A 19,346-nucleotide genomic window follows, 5' to 3' on the forward strand; every position below is an offset into this window, starting at 1 on the left:
CGGAGGTAGTTGCAACAACTTGGCTAGCATGGAGATGGTGGAGAAGCTTTCTCTCACCACAAGACCACATCCACATCCTTACTACATCCAATGGTTCAACAACAGCGGCAAGGTTAAGGTAACACGTACTGTTCGTGTGCATTTTAGTATCTCTACATATGCTAATTATGTTGATTGTGATGTGGTACCTATGCAAGCATGTTCCTTATTACTTGGTAGACCATGGCAATTTGATAAAAATTCTGTACACCATGGTAGAAACAATCACTATACTCTTGTTCATAAGGATAAAAATATTACTTTGCTTCCTATGACTCCTGATTCCATTTTGAAAGATGATATTAATAGAGCTAATAAAGCAAAACAGGAGAAGAATAAGAGTGAAAATCAGATTGTGGCAAAAGAATTTGAGCAACAAATGAAGCCTAATAATAAACCATCTAGTGTTGTTTCTGAAATTAAATTGAAAAGTGCATATTTATTTGCCACCAAATCTGATATTGGTGAGCTAGATTTCAGCAAATCTGCTTTTGTGTGCAAAGAGGCATTATTTTCATTCGAGGACGTGCCTTCCTCTTTGCCTCCTGCTGTCACTAACATTTTGCAGGAGTTCGCTGACGTCTTTCCACAAGACGTGCCACCGGGATTACCGCCTATTCGAGGGATTGAGCATCAGATTGACTTAATTCCCGGTGCTTCACTGCCAAACCGTGCACCATACCGTACCAATCCAGAGGAGACGAAGGAGATTATGCGTCAAGTACAAGAGCTTCTCGACAAAGGTTATATACGCGAATCCCTTAGTCCTTGTGCTGCTCCTATTATTCTAGTGCCGAAAAAGGATGGTACATCACGTATGTGTGTTGATTGTAGAGGCATTAATAATATTACTATTCGTTATCGTCATCCTATTCCTAGGCTAGATGATATGCTTGATGAATTGAGTGGCTCTACAATATTCTCCAAAGTTGATTTGCGTAGTGGATACCATCAAATTCGTATGAAATTGGGAGATGAATGGAAAACAGCATTTAAAACTAAGTTTGGATTATATGAGTGGTTAGTCATGCCTTTTGGGTTAACTAATGCGCCTAGTACTTTCATGAGACTAATGAACGAAGTTTTACGTGCTTTCATTGGACGATTTGTGGTAGTCTATTTTGATGATATACTGATTTATAGCAGATCTTTGGAAGAACATTTGGAACATTTACGTGCTGTTTTTATTGCTCTACGTGATGCACGTTTGTTTGGTAACCTTGGGAAGTGCACCTTTTGCACCGACCGAGTATCTTTTCTTGGCTATGTTGTTACTCCATAGGGAATTGAAGTTGACAAAGTGATGAGGACATCAATACAATTGTTACACCCACAGCCCCTGCTGCTATACATACTGGACCAATTACTAGAGCTCGTGCACGCCAACTAAATTATCAGGTACTTTCGTTTCTTGGTAATGATTCTAATGTTCATGAGAATATGATGCTGCCTAAATTGGATACATTTGTTTTGCTTACAAATGAAGGGCCTAGCTTGGAGAAGGATGAACATTGGAGCAAGAACAAGCATGGAGATGATGGCATGCGCAAGGGGAACAAGAACGGAGTTACAAGTGATGATTTCAGGACTTTGAAGCCACCATAATGTGTGCATGAAGCCTTGGACGAAATATACAAGATGCCACTTCATAAATTTCGTCCCGAGGCTATTTTAGGTGCTGCGTCACCTAATTATTGGGCCAGGCCCATGTAATTTCGAAATACATAAGTATAGGCTATTTTTAGAGTCCTATGTGTGGGGAAACAAGAGATAGGGTTGATTTCGGACCCCTCCACCAAGGGCCACGAAATCCACCCCCTCTTCCTCCATATATACAGCCCTTAGGGCATCGTTTAGACCTTGGGTTTTGTTTAGATTAAAAGTTCGCCATAGCTGCAACTTCGCGTACTTCGTTTGTGTTCAACGACCAGACAAAGGCGTCACAGAACCCCACCTTGATCAATAAAGCTTTCATCTTATATTCACAATATCCAGATTGCAATCTCAGTTTCTTGCTTGTTCTTCGTTTGCTCGCAGGAAACAGACCCTCGTGGTCAGGATGATCGTGCTTCGGCGTGGTCAATAACCTCTCGGAGTTGGTTTAGTGATTGCTAAGGCGCGACGTCCTCGCACGTTCGTAGTCGGATCGTCAAAGTCGACTTCCACCAAAGCGAAATCCACCATCTCATCGAAAGACGGGACACCTTTGCCTCTATCAAGTGGTATCAGATTTCCAGGTTGCTCGGTGAGATTTTACAGTTTTTCGTAGTTTAGATCGAGTCTGTTCTTCATACCTACAGTCCACGAAAAAGCCACAAAAAAATTTAGGGTTAGTTCATCATATCCGAACCAATCTGAGCCTTTGCATAATCTTTTTAGGGTTTTGCTTTGTTGAATTTGCGGTTGCATCGTCGTGTCTAGTTGCTGGTCTTAGAGTCTAGTCTTTTAGAGTTTCGAGTTCTGGTCATAAGTTGTCACGCCGCCGCCGCACCATCATCATCGCCCCTGCCATCTACAGCCACCGCACCGAATCCGTATCCATATACCACCACCAATCCGTGTCCATATACCACCACCGATCCATATCCATATACTACCACCGCTACCACCACCGCTGCCATATACCACCACCATATATCCACCACCAATCCGAGTTCTTTGCTTATTAGGTTTGTTTTTGGGATCCATCTAGATTCCGATTCGTGTTTCCTTGCCGGAGTCGGGTAGCCACGCTCCGTTTAGGCCCAAAATTTTTCGAAAACGCATTTTTCGAAAAAATTTCTGGCTATCCTAGTTTTAGGTGTTTCTGAGTGTTTTGAGACAGGTGCCATTATAGGAAGTTTTTTTTGACCCGTTTCCAGTTTTTGGGTCCGGACAGTCAAAAAAAAAAAAATTGGTCAAAAAAATTTCGTGCCCATCCTGTCAGTTTGAGCTAAGAAGAGTTTTGAGACACTCGCCATTATAGTGATTTTTCGCAAAAAAAAAAGCAGCGCAAAAAAAAAGAGCGCAAAAAAAAAGAGCGAAAAAAAAATTCCAGAGTGTGCTTTTCCCTTGTTTACGTGCCGCGCCGTGATTTTGTTAGTGTTCTAGGCTCGCGTCTCTAGCACAGTCTAGCCTAGGACCAGCACTGTACCGTCGTTGAGCGTTTATTCAACTTTGCATCTCTGAATTGATTATTGCTGACCCTTTTTGCTACCATATTATAAGCCTTCCCAGCTCCACATACATCTACGTCGTGCGTTTGACTCTCCCTGGTAATCGCTCTATCCAAGCTTTGAGAGTTTTTGACTACAACGGTTGCCGATCACCGCCTGCTGCTGGGTAAGAACTGGTAAGAATTTGAGATTTGCTTGACGGATTTGTGACACCCACCACCACCACTTGTTCGTAGTCTGTAGGATCATATTCTTGTGTGTTTCTATTGCTGCTAACCATGCCAGGATCACAAGCCGACGAGATTGACTGGGAGAATTTATCGAACAAGGAGCTTCATGATAAGTTTCAGCAAATGATGACTGAACAGGTGCAAGATGTGCTGAACAATTTTGAAGAGGCCATGGAGAAGATCACTGGCTTTGAGAAGACGTTCGAAACAAAGCTCGATAACAAGTTTAATGAATTGCTCGCGCGTCTTCCACCACCACCACCCGCTGCAGCTAACGCACCTCTCCAACAACAACAACAACAACAACAACGACTACCTCCACGTCGCGAAGCAGACCTCCGCCGAGCAAGCCGTGTTAGAAACAATCACTATACTCTTGTTCATAAGGATAAAAATATTACTTTGCTTCCTATGACTCCTGATTCCATTTTGAAAGATGATATTAATAGAGCTAATAAAGCAAAATAGGAGACGAATAAGAGAGAAAATCAGATTGTGGCAAAAGAATTTGAGCAACAAATGAAGCCTAACAATAAACCATCTAGTGTTGCTTCTGAAATTAAATTGAAAAGTGCATGTTTATTTGCCACCAAATCTGATATTGATGAGCTAGATTTCGGCAAATCTGTTTGCTATGCTTTTGTGTGCAAAGAGGCATTATTTTCATTCGAGGACGTGCCTTCCTCTTTGCCTCCTGCTGTCACTAACATTTTGCAGGAGTTCGCTGACGTCTTTCCACAAGACGTGCCACCGGGATTACCGCCTATTCGAGGGATTGAGCATCAGATTGACTTAATTCCCGGTGCTTCACTGCCAAACCGTGCACCATACCGTACCAATCCAGAGGAGACGAAGGAGATTATGCGCCAAGTACAAGAGCTTCTCGACAAAGGTTATATACGCGAATCCCTTAGTCCTTGTGCTGTTCCTGTTATTCTAGTGCCGAAAAAGGATGGTACATCACGTATGTGTGTTGATTGTAGAGGCATTAATAATATTACTATTCGTTATCGTCATCCTATTCCTAGGCTAGATGATATGCTTGATGAATTGAGTGGTTCTACAATATTCTCCAAAGTTGATTTGCGTAGTGGCTACCACCAAATTCGTATGAAATTGGGAGATGAATGGAAAACAGCATTTAAAACTAACTTTGGATTATATGAGTGGTTAGTCATGCCTTTTGGGTTAACTAATGCACCTAGTACTTTCATGAGATTAATGAACGAAGTTTTACGTGCTTTCATTGGACGATTTGTGGTAGTTTACTTTGATGACATACTGATTTATAGCAGATCTTTGGAAGAACATTTGGAACATTTACGTGCTGTTTTTATTGCTCTACGTGATGCACGTTTGTTTGGTAACCTTGGGAAGTGCACCTTTTGCACCGACCGAGTATCTTTTCTTGGCTATGTTGTTACTCCACAGGGAATTGAAGTTGACAAAGCCAAGATTGAAGCTATTGAGAGTTGGCCGCAGCCCAAAACGGTCACACAAGTGAGGAGTTTTCTTGGCCTCGCTGGATTCTATAGGCGTCTTGTGAGAGATTTCAACACCATTTCTGCACCTCTCAACGAGCTTACAAAGAAGGATGTGCCTTTTGTTTGGGGTACCGCACAGGAAGAAGCCTTCACGGTATTGAAAGATAAGTTGACACATGCTCCTTTACTCCAACTTCCTGATTTTAATAAGACTTTTGAGCTTGAATGTGATGCTAGTGGAATTGGATTAGGAGGTGTGTTATTACAAGATGGCAAACCTGTTGCATACTTTTTTGAAAAATTGAGTGGGCCTAGTCTGAATTATTCTACTTATGATAAAGAATTATATGCTCTTGTTCGGACTTTAGAAACATGGCAACATTATTTATGGCCCAAAGAGTTTGTTATACATTTTGATCATGAATCTTTGAAACATATTAAAAGTCAAGCTAAACTGAATCGTAGACATGCTAAATGGGTTGAATTCATTGAGACTTTCCCTTATGTCATTAAACACAAGAAGGGAAAAGAAAATGTTATTGCTGATGCATTGTCTCGTCGCTATACTATGCTTTCACAACTTGACTTCAAAATATTTGGTTTGGAGACCATCAAAGATCAATATGTGCATGATGCTGATTTTAAAGATGTAATGCAGAATTGTAAAGAAGGAAGAATGTGGAACAAGTTTGTCGTTAACGATGGATTTGTGTTTCGTGCTAACAAGCTATGCATTCCAGCTAGCTCCGTTCGTCTTTTGTTGTTGCAGGAGGCGCATGGAGGAGGATTAATGGGACACTTTGGCGTGAAGAAGACGGAAGACGTACTTGCTACACATTTCTTTTGGCCAAAGATGAGACGGGATGTTGAGCGTTTTATTGCTCGATGCACTACATGTCAAAAAGCTAAGTCACGACTCAATCCTCATGGTTTATATATGCCTTTGCCTGTACCTAGTGTTCCTTGGGAGGATATATCTATGGACTTTGTTTTAGGTTTACCTCGAACAAAGAAGGGGAGGGATAGCATATTTGTTGTCGTGGATAGATTCTCGAAAATGGCACACTTTATACCATGTCATAAAAGCGATGATGCTGTTAATGTTGCTGATTTGTTCTTTCGTGACATTATTCACTTGCATGGTGTGCCAAATACTATTGTTTCAGATCGTGATACTAAATTTCTTAGCCACTTTTGGAGATGTTTATGGGCTAAGTTGGGGACTAAACTGCTTTTTAGTACTACTTGTCACCCCCAAACTGATGGACAAACTGAAGTAGTCAATAGAACGTTGTCTACTATGCTTAGGGCTGTTTTGAAGAATAATAAGAAAATGTGGGAGGAATGCTTGCCTCATATTGAATTTGCTTATAATCGTTCATTGCATTCTACTACTAAGATGTGCCCTTTTGAAGTTGTGTATGGTTTCCTACCTCGTGCACCTATTGATTTGTTGCCTCTTCCATCTTCGGAGAAGGTTAATTTTGATGCTAAACAACGTGCTGAATTGATTTTAAAAATGCATGAGTTAACTAAGGAAAACATTGAGCGTATGAATGCTAAATATAAACTTGCTGGAGATAAGGGTAGAAAACATGTTGTGGGTGAGGAAGATGAACTTCCGTCGAGGACGACTTCATTTCAAGAAGGGGTGGATGATGAGGACATCAATACAATTGTTACACCCACAGCCCCTGCTGCTATACATACTGGACCAATTACTAGAGCTCGTGCACGCCAACTAAATTATCAGGTACTTTCATTTCTTGGTAATGATTCTAATGTTCATGAGAATATGATGCTGCCTAAATTGGATACATTTGTTTTGCTTACAAATGAAGGGCCTAGCTTGGAGAAGGATGAACATTGGAGCAAGAACAAGCATGGAGATGATGGCATGCGCAAGGGGAACAAGAACGGAGTTACAAGTGATGATTTCAGGACTTTGAAGCCACCATAATGTGTGCATGAAGCCTTGGACGAAATATACAAGATGCCACTTCATAAATTTCGTCCCGAGGCTATTTTAGGTGCTGCGTCACCTTATTATTGGGCCAGGCCCATGTAAATACATAAGTATAGGCTATTTTTAGAGTCCGTATGTGTGGGGAAACCAGAGATAGGGTTGATTTCGGACCCCTCCACCAAGGGCCACGAAATCCACCCCCTCTTCCTCCATATATACAGCCCTTAGGGCATCGTTTAGACCTTGGGTTTTGTTTAGATTAAAAGTTCGCCATAGCTGCAACTTCGCGTACTTCGTTTGTGTTCAACGACCAGACAAAGGCGTCACAGAACCCCACCTTGATCAATAAAGCTTTCATCTTATATTCGCAATATCCAGATTGCAATCTTAGTTTCTTGCTTGTTCTTCGTTTGCTCGCAGGAAACAGACCCTCGTGGTCAGGTTGATCGTGCTCCGGCGTGGTCAATAACCTCTCGGAGTTGGTTTAGCGATTGCTAAGGCGCGACGTCCTCGCACGTTCGTAGTCGGATCATCAAAGTCGACTTCCACCAAAGCGAAATCCACCATCTCATCGAAAGACGGGACACCTTTGCCTCTATCACAAAGCCAAGATTGAAGCTATTGAGAGTTGGCCGCAGCCCAAAACGGTCACACAAGTGAGGAGTTTTCTTGGCCTCGCTGGATTCTATAGGCGTTTTGTCAGAGATTTCAGCACCATTGCTGCACCTCTCAACGAGCTTACAAAGAAGGATGTGCCTTTTGTTTGGGGTACCGCACAGGAAGAAGCCTTCACGGTATTGAAAGATAAGTTGACACATGCTCCTTTACTCCAACTTCTTGATTTTAATAAGACTTTTGAGCTTGAGTGTGAAGCTAGTGGAATTGGATTAGGAGGTGTGTTATTACAAGATGGCAAACCTGTTGCATACTTTTCTGAAAAATTGAGTGGGCCTAGTCTGAATTATTCTACTTATGATAAAGAATTATATGCTCTTGTTCGGACTTTAGAAACATGGCAACATTATTTATGGCCCAAAGAATTTGTTATACATTCTGATCATGAATCATTGAAACATATTAAAAGTCAAGCTAAACTGAATCGTAGACATGCTAAATGGGTTGAATTCATTGAGACTTTCCCTTATGTCATTAAACACAAGAAGGGAAAAGAAAATGTTATTGCTGAAGCTTTGTCTCGTCGCTATTCTATGCTTTCACAACTTGACTTCAAAATATTTGGTTTGGAGACCATAAAAGATCAATATGTGCATGATGCTGATTTTAAAGATGTAATGCAGAATTGTAAAGAAGGAAGAATGTGGAACAAGTTTGTTGTTAACGATGGATTTGTGTTTCGTGCTAACAAGCTATGCATTCCAGCTAGCTCCGTTCGTCTTTTGTTGTTGCAGGAGGCGCATGGAGGAGGATTAATGGGACACTTTGGCGTGAAGAAGACGGAGGACGTACTTGCTACACATTTCTTTTGGCCAAAGATGAGACGGGATGTTGAGTGTTTTATTGCTCGATGCACTACATGTCAAAAAGCTAAGTCATGACTCAATCCTCATGGTTTATATATGCCTTTGCCTGTACCTAGTGTTCCTTGGGAGGATATATCTATGGACTTTGTTATAGGTTTACCTCGAACAAAGAAGGGGAGGGATAGCATATTTGTTGTCGTGGATAGATTCTCGAAAATGGCACACTTTATACCATGTCATAAAAGCGATGATGCTGTTAATGTTGCTGATTTGTTCTTTCGTGAAATTATTCGCTTGCATGGTGTGCCAAATACTATTGTTTCAGATCGTGATACTAAATTTCTTAGCCACTTTTGGAGATGTTTATGGGCTAAGTTGGGGACTAAACTGCTTTTTAGTACTACTTGTCACCCCCAAACTGATGGACAAACTGAAGTAGTCAATAGAACGTTGTCTACTATGCTTAGGGCTGTTTTGAAGAATAATAAGAAAATGTGGGAGGAATGCTTGCCTCATATTAAATTTGCTTATAATCGTTCATTGCATTCTACTACTAAGATGTGCCCTTTTGAAGTTGTGTATGGTTTCCTACCTCGTGCACCTATTGATTTGTTGCCTCTTCCATCGTCGGAGAAGGTTAATTTTGATGCTAAACAACGTGCTGAATTGATTTTAAAAATGCATGAGTTAACTAAGGAAAACATTGAGCGTATGAATGCTAAATATAAACTTGCTGGAGATAAGGGTAGAAAACATGTTGTGTTTGCACCTGGAGATCTTGTTTGGTTACATTTGCGTAAGGATAGATTTCCTAATTTGCGCAAATCAAAGCTAATGCCACGTGCTGATGGTCCCTTTAAGGTGTTAGAGAAAATAAATGATAATGCATATAAACTTGAGCTGCCTGCAGATTTTGGGGTTAGTCCCACTTTTAACATTGCAGATTTGAAGCCTTATTTGGGTGAGGAAGATGAACTTCCGTCGAGGACGACTTCATTTCAAGAAGGGGAGGATGATGAGGACATCAATACAATTGTTACACCCACAGCCCCTGCTGCTATACATACTGTACCAATTACTAGAGCTCGTGCACGCCAACTAAATTACCAGGTACTTTCGTTTCTTGGTAATGATTCTAATGTTCATGAGAATATGATGCTGCCTAAATTGGATACATTTGTTTTGCTTACAAATGAAGGGCCTAGCTTGGAGAAGGATGAACATTGGAGCAAGAACAAGCATGGAGATGATGGCATGCGCAAGGGGATCAAGAACGGAGTTACAATTGATGATTTCAGGACTTTGAAGCCACCATAATGGGTGCATGAAGCCTTGGTCGAAATATACAAGATGTCACTTCATAAATTTCATCCCGAGGCTATTTTAGGTGCTGCGTCACCTTATTATTGGGCCAGGCCCATGTAATTTCTAAATACATAAGTATAGGCTATTTTTAGAGTCCGTATGTGTGGGGAAACAAGAGATAGGGTTGATTTCGGACCCCTCCATCAAGGGCCACGAAATTCCCCCCTCTTCCTCCATATATACAGCCCTTAGGGCATCGTTTAGACTTTGGGTTTTGTTTAGATTAAAAGTTCGCCATAACTGCAACTTCGCGTACTTCGTTTGTGTTCAACGACCAGACAAAGGCGTCACAGAACCCCACCTTGATCAATAAAGCTTTCATCTTATATTCGCAATATCCAGATTGCAATCTCAGTTTCTTGCTTGTTCTTCGTTTGCTCGCAGGAAACAGACCCTCGTGGTCAGGTTGATCGTGCTCCGGCGTGGTCAATAACCTCTCGGAGTTGGTTTAGCGATTGCTAAGGCGCGACGTCCACGCACGTTCGTAGTCGGATCGTCAAAGTCGACTGCCACCAAAGCGATATCCATCATCTCATCGAAAGACGGGACACCTTTGCCTCTATCACCTTGCTCTTATATAAGTAGATCCATCTAGTAGCTTTTCCTTGGGATTTGTTTAGTTAAAAGTTAGCCATTGCAACTTCATGTACTTTGTTTGTGTCCAACGACCAGACCAAGACCGTTTACGGATCCCCACCTTTATCAATACTTCATCTATATTCGCAATATTCAGATTGCTTTATCATATTCTTGCTTGTTCTTCGATTGCTTGCAGGAATAGACCTTCGTGGTCAGGTTGATTGTGCTCTGGCGTGGTCAATAACCTCTCGGAGTTGGTTTAGCGATTGCTAAGGCGCAACGTCGTGCACGTTTGTAGTCGAATCGTCAAAGTCGTCTCCACCAAATCGATAGTTATCATCTCATCGAAAGATCGGGACACCCCCGCCTCTATCAAGTGGTATCAGTTTTCAGGTTGCTCGATGAGAATTTCCAATTTTCCTAGATTAGATTTATTTTCTTACCTATTGTCCAAGAAAAAGCCACAAAAAAGAGTTAGATCTATTCATCCTTGGTCCAAGCCAGTCTGAGCCTTTGCAATTTTCTTTTCATTGCTTGCATAGTTGAATTATCGGTTGCATCGTCGTGTCGAGTTGCTGGTCTTAGTGTCTAGTTCGTTTAGAGTTTCGAGTTCTGTTCACATTAGTCACGTCGCCGCTGCATCGTTATCCCTTCCGCTGTCCACCACCCATCCATCAATTTCCTCCACGTGCTACCCACCGTTCATTGTCATAATCATAGTTGAGATCGTTCCCATCTTCGCTTGATCCAATCTATATCTTATCTAGTTTGTTTTGGAAAGAGGGAGAAGAAAAAGAAAAAAAAGCGTGAGAAAAGAAAAGAGAGAAGAAAAAAAATTGGATCTATCTAGAATCAATCTCGTACCTGAATTCGGATTGGAATCTGTTTTGCGCACTGTTCAGTAAAATAGGTGTATCTTCCTCATACGAAGTCCGTTTTGGCTCCGTGAGTACTCAAATTGAAGATAGCGACGAGCCGCATCTAAATAGTTGCAGAAGCTAGTTCAATATTTGACACCTCAAAATCGGCTTCTAATTAGGTCTTTTTGCCCTCCGAAGTTCGTGAACATAGCTTGTTCCAATTTTTCAGGCCAGTTTTAGAATTCTTTGACTCCTCATATCAACTCGGAATTGAGTGATTCTTTTTGCATTGGAAAGCTTGAGTTAGTAGCATTCTTTGAAATAATTTATCAGAAAATTGTCTCAAACTTTTCAAGAGGAAAGTTGGAGAGAGAGTTGTTGTATATCCTGCTTGGCAGTTGTTTTTCATCATTATCTTCACTGCCGTTGTGATCTTCACTTATATCTTGCTGTCAAGAGCTACTTAGTATCCTTCATTGATGCTAGTTGTGCTACGCCGTGACCTTATTAGTGTTCTAGGCTCGCGTCTCTAGTCCGGTCTAGCCTAGGACCAGCACAGTACCGTCGTTGATCGTTTATTCAACATTGCATCTTTGAATTGATTATTGCTAATCTTTTCCTACCATATATAGCCAACCTAGCTCCACATATTTCTACACCGTGTATACGTACGCTCCCCTGGCAATCGCTTTACTCAATATTCGGAGTTACTTGACACCGCTGGTTGCCGATCACCGCCTGCTGCATGATAAGAACTTGTAAGACATTGATATTTGCTTTACTGTGAGCGTTTTACCACCACATCCTAGTAGTTATAGGAACATTATTTTTGGGTTTTGTTTCTTGTTCTACTAATCATGTCAGGATCCAGAGTCAATTCATGGGCTTTGTCGATCGCGGGAGACGTGCCACCACCTTTGCAAATACCACAACCGTCACAAGAGGTGCACAAACATCCAAATGCACATGATCAGGTTAATGTATCTATACCACCATTTAATGGCCGTTTTAAACCTGCTTTATATATTGAATGGGAGTTCGACATAAAAAAATTATTTGCTTCCCATAATTTCGATGAACATAAAAAGGTTAAGGTTGCGGTTGGTTCTTTCACTGGTTATGCTTTGGTTTGGTGGAGTGAATATTGTCGGTTACACCCTGATTATATACCTACTACTTGGGATGATTTGAAACTTGCCATGCGTTATACTTTCGTCCCTGCTTATTATACTCGTGACATGATTAAAAAGTTGCAACACTTAAAACAAGGTAGTGAAACTGTAACAAAATATTATGATGATTTACAAACTACCTTGTTGCATTCCTCTTTAGAAGAAAGTGAAGATGATTTTATGGATAGATTTTGGGGAGGATTAAACCGTGATATTCAAGAGATACTAATTCATGAAGAGTGTTATCCTATGGACCATTTGTTTCATCTTGCTTGCAAAGCTGAACAGGAAATAAAACGACGTGTTGGCCACGAGGAGAACAAGCGCATGGTGCACATTCCAAGAGTTGATATGATTGTTCCTTCAACTACTAGGCATACTATGACAACCACATCCGTTGTTGTCAGGACTACATCACCTCCACCATGTGACACATCGCCCCCGAGAGTGGCTACATCATCTGAGTTGATCATAAGAGGTAATGACAAAGGTACTGATCTTCTATCTCTACATGAGAATGATGAATGCCTTGTCAATTTGAATGCACCATCTGATGAGCTACCCACTACTTTGATCACACCACCTATTTTAGAGGACTACGTTGATAATTTGACTTTGCCATGTGATCAAACAACTGAAATACCAACAATTTTGAGTGCACCCATTGAATTAACTATTGATGCAAAAGAACCAATGTTTAATCATTTTGATATGATCTCTAATCTTGGTGATGATTCTGTGTTGAATGACTTATTGCATGTTTGCTTATTTAAGCATGTTGTAGCATGTAAATTTGATGCAAGTAAGGTTTATTCACCAATGTTGGGATGGTTTAATGATGAACATTGTCAATCTTTTGAAATGAATAAGAGCTTCACTTATATGTGCAAACTGAGTTGCAATATTTTCATGCCTTCTACTTCTTGTGCTAATTTTTTGGCTTTAGATTTTATGAACTATGCAAGTTACTCATCTATTCAAGTGTCATATATGCAAAAATCAAGGGAAGTAAAAATGGATGACATATACATATACAACATGTACACCTTGTCTCTTTTGTTAGCCACATTTCAGATTAAGCAACGCCGAGGACGGCTTTATTTTCAAGAAGGGGAGGATGATGAGGACATGACAACCTTGGATATGACCAAAAATATTGCATATATGCATATTTGTCAGGTGATTTCTAGTGGAAACTATTCAATAATCTATTTATGTTATCCAGAACAAAAATACTTCACACACTTTTGTGTTTTGTCTAATTGCAGGTGTATGGGACATTTGTACAATCCACATATGAAGATAAGGAAGAAAGAGATGTTTATTTGCTGTCCAAAAAGTTCTCTCACGTCACTTTTGTCCCAAGAGAAGATAGAGTCCAAGTCTCTCACGTTCTGGATTCAGATTTGGACTGCACAGACATACCTGACTCAAAACGCACACAAGTTTTTCATACGGACTCCGAATTGGGTGATTCTTTTTTTGTTGGAAAAGATTTCGTGCACTTTCCAACCCAATGGAATCACCTTCAAATTCGTCCGGAGCGTTGAGTTGTGGACGAAACAATCTGATGCTGCAGCAGAATCCGAGTCAAACTACAAGTCCAAAGGTGTTACATCACCTCCACTTGGGCCCATTGGCCTTGTACGACCTAGATTTAGTTTTAGGCTGCCTTGGGACGTCCTCCCACCTCCTTGGCCGCCACCCCTTGCTCCTATATAAGTAGATCCATCTAGTAGCTTTTCCTTGGGATTTGTTTAGTTAAAAGTTAGCCATTGCAACTTCGTGTATTTTGTTTGTGTCCAACGACCAGACCAAGACCGTTTACGGATCCCCACCTTTATCAATACTTCATCTATATTCGCAATATTCAGATTGCTTTATCATATTCTTGCTTGTTCTTCGATTGCTTGCAGGAATAGACCTTCGTGGTCAGGTTGATTGTGCTCTGGCGTGGTCAATAACCTCTCGGAGTTGGTTTAGCGATTGCTAAGGCGCAATGTCGTGCATGTTTGTAGTCGAATCGTCAAAGTCGTCTCCACCAAATCGATAGTTATCATCTCATCGAAAGATCGGGACACCCCCGCCTCTATCAGAGGCACAATTTGTTCCATACCAAGGGAGTTGTGAAGGAATGTTCTGTGCGCGTCATCATAGACGGAGGGAGCTGCAACAACTTGGCTAGCATGGAGATGGTGGAGAAGCTTTCTCTCACCACAAGACCACATCCACATCCTTACTACATCCAATGGTTCAACAACAGCGGCAAGGTTAAGGTAACACGTACTGTTCGTGTGTATTTTAGTATCTCTACATATGCTGATTATGTTGATTGTGATGTGGTACCTATGCAAGCATGTTCCTTATTACTTGGTAGACCATGGCAATTTGATAAAAATTCCGTACACCATGGTAGAAACAATCACTATACTCTTGTTCATAAGGATAAAAATATTACTTTGCTTCCTATGACTCCTGATTCCATTTTGAAAGATGATATTAATAGAGCTAATAAAGCAAAACAGGAGACGAATAAGAGTGAAAATCAGATTGTGGCAAAAGAATTTGAGCAACAAATGAAGCCTAATAATAAACCATCTAGTGTTGCTTTTGAAATTAAATTAAAAAGTGCATGTTTATTTGCCACCAAATCTGATATTGATGAGCTAGATTTCAGCAAATCTGTTTGCTATGCTTTTGTGTGCAAAGAGACATTATTTTCATTCGAGGACGTGCCTTCCTCTTTGCCTCCTGCTGTCACTAACATTTTGCAGGAGTTTGCTGACGTCTTTCCACAAGACGTGCCACCGGGATTACCGCCTATTCGAGGGATTGAGCATCAGATTGACTTAATTCCCGGTGCTTCACTGCCAAACCGTGCACCATACCGTACCAATCCAGAGGAGACGAAGGAGATTATGCGTCAAGTACAAGAGCTTCTCGACAAAGGTTATATACGCGAATCCCTTCGTCCTTGTGCTGTTCCTATTATTCTAGTGCCGAAAAAGGATGGTACATCACGTATGTGTGTTGATTGTAGAGGCATTAATAATATTACTATTCGTTATCGTCATCCTATTCCTAGGCTAGATGATATGCTTGATGAATTGAGTGGCTCTACAATATTCTCCAAAGTTGATTTGCGTAGTGGATACCATCAAATTCGTATGAAATTGGGAGATGAATGGAAAACAACATTCAAAACTAAGTTTGGATTATATGAGTGGTTAGTCATGCCTTTTGGGTTAACTAATGCACCTAGTACTTTCATGAGATTAATGAACGAAGTTTTACGTGCTTTCATTGGACGATTTGTGGTAGTTTACTTTGATGACATATTGATTTATAGTAGATCTTTGGAAGAACATTTGGAACATTTACGTGCTGTTTTTATTGCTCTACGTGATGCACGTTTGTTTGGTAACCTTGGGAAGTGCACCTTTTGCACCGACCGAGTATCTTTTCTTGGCTATGTTGTTACTCCACAGGGAATTGAAGTTGATAAAGCCAAGATTGAAGCTATTGAGAGTTGGCCGCAACCCAAAACGGTCACACAAGTAAGGAGTTTTCTTGGCCTCGCTGGATTCTATATGTGTTTTGTGAGAGATTTCAGCACCATTGCTGCACCTCTCAATGAGCTTACAAAGAAAGATGTGCCTTTTCTTTGGGGTACCGCACAGGAAGAAGCCTTCTCAGTATTGAAAGATAAGTTGACACATGCTCCTTTACTCCGACTTCCTGATTTTAATAAGACTTTTGAGCTTGAATGTGATGCTAGTGGAATTGGATTAGGCGGTGTGTTATTACAAGATGGCAAACCTGTTGCATACTTTTCTGAAAAATTGAGTGGGCCTAGTCTGAATTATTCTACTTGATGAGGACATCAATACAATTGTTACACCCACAGCCCCTGCTTCTATACATACTGGACCAATTACTAGAGCTCGTGCACGCCAACTAAATTACCAGGTACTTTCGTTTCTTGGTAATGATTCTAATGTTCATGAGAATATGATGCTGCCTAAATTGGATACATTTGTTTTGCTTACAAATGAAGGGCCTAGCTTGGAGAAGGATGAACATTGGAGCAAGAACAAGCATGGAGATGATGGCATGCGCAAGGGGAACAAGAATGGAGTTACAAGTGATGATTTCAGGACTTTGAAGCCACCATAATGGGTGCATGAAGCCTTGGACGAAATATACAAGATGCCACTTCATAAATTTCGTCCCGAGGCTATTTTAGGTGCTGCGTCACCTTATTATTGGGCCAGGCCCATGTAATTTCGAAATACATAAGTATAGGCTATTTTTAGAGTCCGTATGTGTGGGGAAACAAGAGTAGGGTTGATTTCGGACTCCTCCACCAAGGGCCACGAAATTCCCCCCTCTTCCTCCATATATACAGCCCTTAGGGCATCGTTTAGACTTTGGGTTTTGTTTAGATTAAAAGTTCGCCATAGCTGCAACTTCGCGTACTTCGTTTGTGTTCAACGACCAGACAAAGGCGTCACAGAACCCCACCTTGATCAATAAAGCTTTCATCTTATATTCGCAATATCCAGATTGCAATCTTAGTTTCTTGCTTGTTCTTCGTTTGCTCGCAGGAAACAGACCCTCGTGGTCAGGTTGATCGTGCTCCGGCGTGGTCAATAACCTCTCGGAGTTGGTTTAGCGATTGCTAAGGCGCGACGTCCTCGCACGTTCGTAGTCGGATCGTCAAAGTCGACTTCCACCAAAGCGATATCCATCATCTCATCGAAAGACGGGACACCTTAGCTTCTATCACCAGGTACTTTCGTTTCTTGGTAATGATTCTAATCTTCATGAGAATATGATGCTGCCTAAATTGGATACATTTGTTTTGCTTACAAATGAAGGGCCTAGCTTGGAGAAGGATGAACATTGGAGCAAGAACAAGCATGGAGATGATGGCATGCGCAAGGGGAACAAGAACGGAGTTACAAGTGATGATTTCAGGACTTTGAAGCCACCATAATGGGTGCATGAAGCCTTGGACGAAATATACAAGATGCCACTTCATAAATTTCGTCCCGAGGCTATTTTAGGTGTTGCGTCACCTTATTATTGGGCCAGGCCCATGTAATTTCGAAATACATAAGTATAGGCTATTTTTAGAGTCCGTATGTGTGGGGAAACAAGAGATAGGGTTGATTTCGGACTCCTCCACCAAGGGCCACGAAATTCCCCCCTCTTCCTCCATATATACAGCCCTTAGGGCATCGTTTAGACTTTGGGTTTTGTTTAGATTAAAAGTTCGCCATAGCTGCAACTTCGTGTACTTCGTTTGTGTTCAACGACCAGACAAAGGCGTCACAGAACCCCACCTTGATCAATAAAGCTTTCATCTTATATTCGCAATATCCAGATTGCAATCTTAGTTTCTTGCTTGTTCTTCGTTTGCTCGCAGGAAACAGACCCTCGTGGTCAGGTTGATCGTGCTCCGGCGTGGTCAATAACCTCTCGGAGTTGGTTTAGCGATCGCTAAGGCGCGACGTCCTCGCACGTTCGTAGTCGGATCGTCAAAGTCGACTTCCACCAAAGCGATATCCATCATCTCATCGAAAGATGGGACACCTTTGCCTCTATCAAGTGGTATCAGATTTCCAGGTTGCTCGGTGAGATTTTACAGTTTTTCGTAGTTTAGATCGAGTCTGTTCTTCATACCTACAGTCCACGAAAGAGCCAAAAAAAAATTAGGGTTAGTTCATCATATCCGAACCAATCTGAGCCTTTGCATAATCTTTCTAGGGTTTTGCTTTGTTGAATTTGCGGTTGCATCGTCGTGTCTAGTTGCTGGTCTTAGAGTCTAGTCTTTTAGAGTTTCGAGTTCTGGTCATAAGTTGTCACGCCGCCGCCGCACCATCATCATCGCCCCTGCCATCTACCACCACCGCACCGAATCCGTATCCATATACCACCACCAATCCGTGTCCATATACCACCACCGATCCATATCCATATACTACCACCGCTACCACCACCGCAGCCATATACCACCACCATATATCCACCACCAATCCGAGTTCTTGTCATATTAGGTTTGTTTTCGGGATCCATCTAGATTCCGATTTGTGTTTCCTTGCCGGAGTAGGTTTCGGAAAAAAAAACGCTCCGTTTAGGCCCAAATTTTTTTTTGGGTACCGCATAGGAAGAAGCCTTCACGGTATTGAAAGATAAGTTGACACATGCTCCTTTACTCCAACTTCCTGATTTTAATAAGACTTTTGAGCTTGAATGTGATGCTAGTGGAATTGGATTTGGAGGTGTGTTATTACAAGATGGCAAACCTGTTGCATACTTTTCTGAAAAATTGAGTGGGCCTAGTCTGAATTATTCTACTTATGATAAAGAATTATATGCTCTTGTTCGGACTTTAGAAACATGGCAACATTATTTATGGCCCAAAGAATTTGTTATACATTCTGATCATGAATCTTTGAAACATATTAAAAGTCAAGCTAAACTGAATCGTAGACATGCTAAATGGGTTGAATTCATTGAGACTTTCCCTTATGTCATTAAACACAAGAAGGGAAAAGAAAATGTTATTGCTGATGCATTGTCTCGTCGCTATACTATGCTTTCACAACTTGACTTCAAAATATTTGGTTTGGAGACCATCAAAGATCAATATGTGCATGATGCTGATTTTAAAGATGTAATGCAGAATTGTAAAGAAGGAAGAATGTGGAACAAGTTTGTCGTTAACGATGGATTTGTGTTTCGTGCTAACAAGCTATGCATTCCAGCTAGCTCCGTTCGTCTTTTGTTGTTGCAGGAGGCGCATTGATAGAGGCAAAGGTGTCCCGTCTTTCGATGAGATGGTGGATTTCGCTTTGGTGGCAGTCGACTTTGACGATCCGACTACGAACGTGCGAGGACGTCGCGCCTTAGCAATCGCTAAACCAACTCCGAGAGGTTATTGACCATGCCGGAGCACGATCAACCTGACCACGAGGGTCTGTTTCCTGCGAGCAAACGAAGAACAAGC

This window comes from Triticum dicoccoides, chromosome 5A (genome assembly GCF_002162155.2).
Source record: "Triticum dicoccoides isolate Atlit2015 ecotype Zavitan chromosome 5A, WEW_v2.0, whole genome shotgun sequence".
Classification (NCBI taxonomy): domain Eukaryota; kingdom Viridiplantae; phylum Streptophyta; class Magnoliopsida; order Poales; family Poaceae; genus Triticum; species Triticum dicoccoides.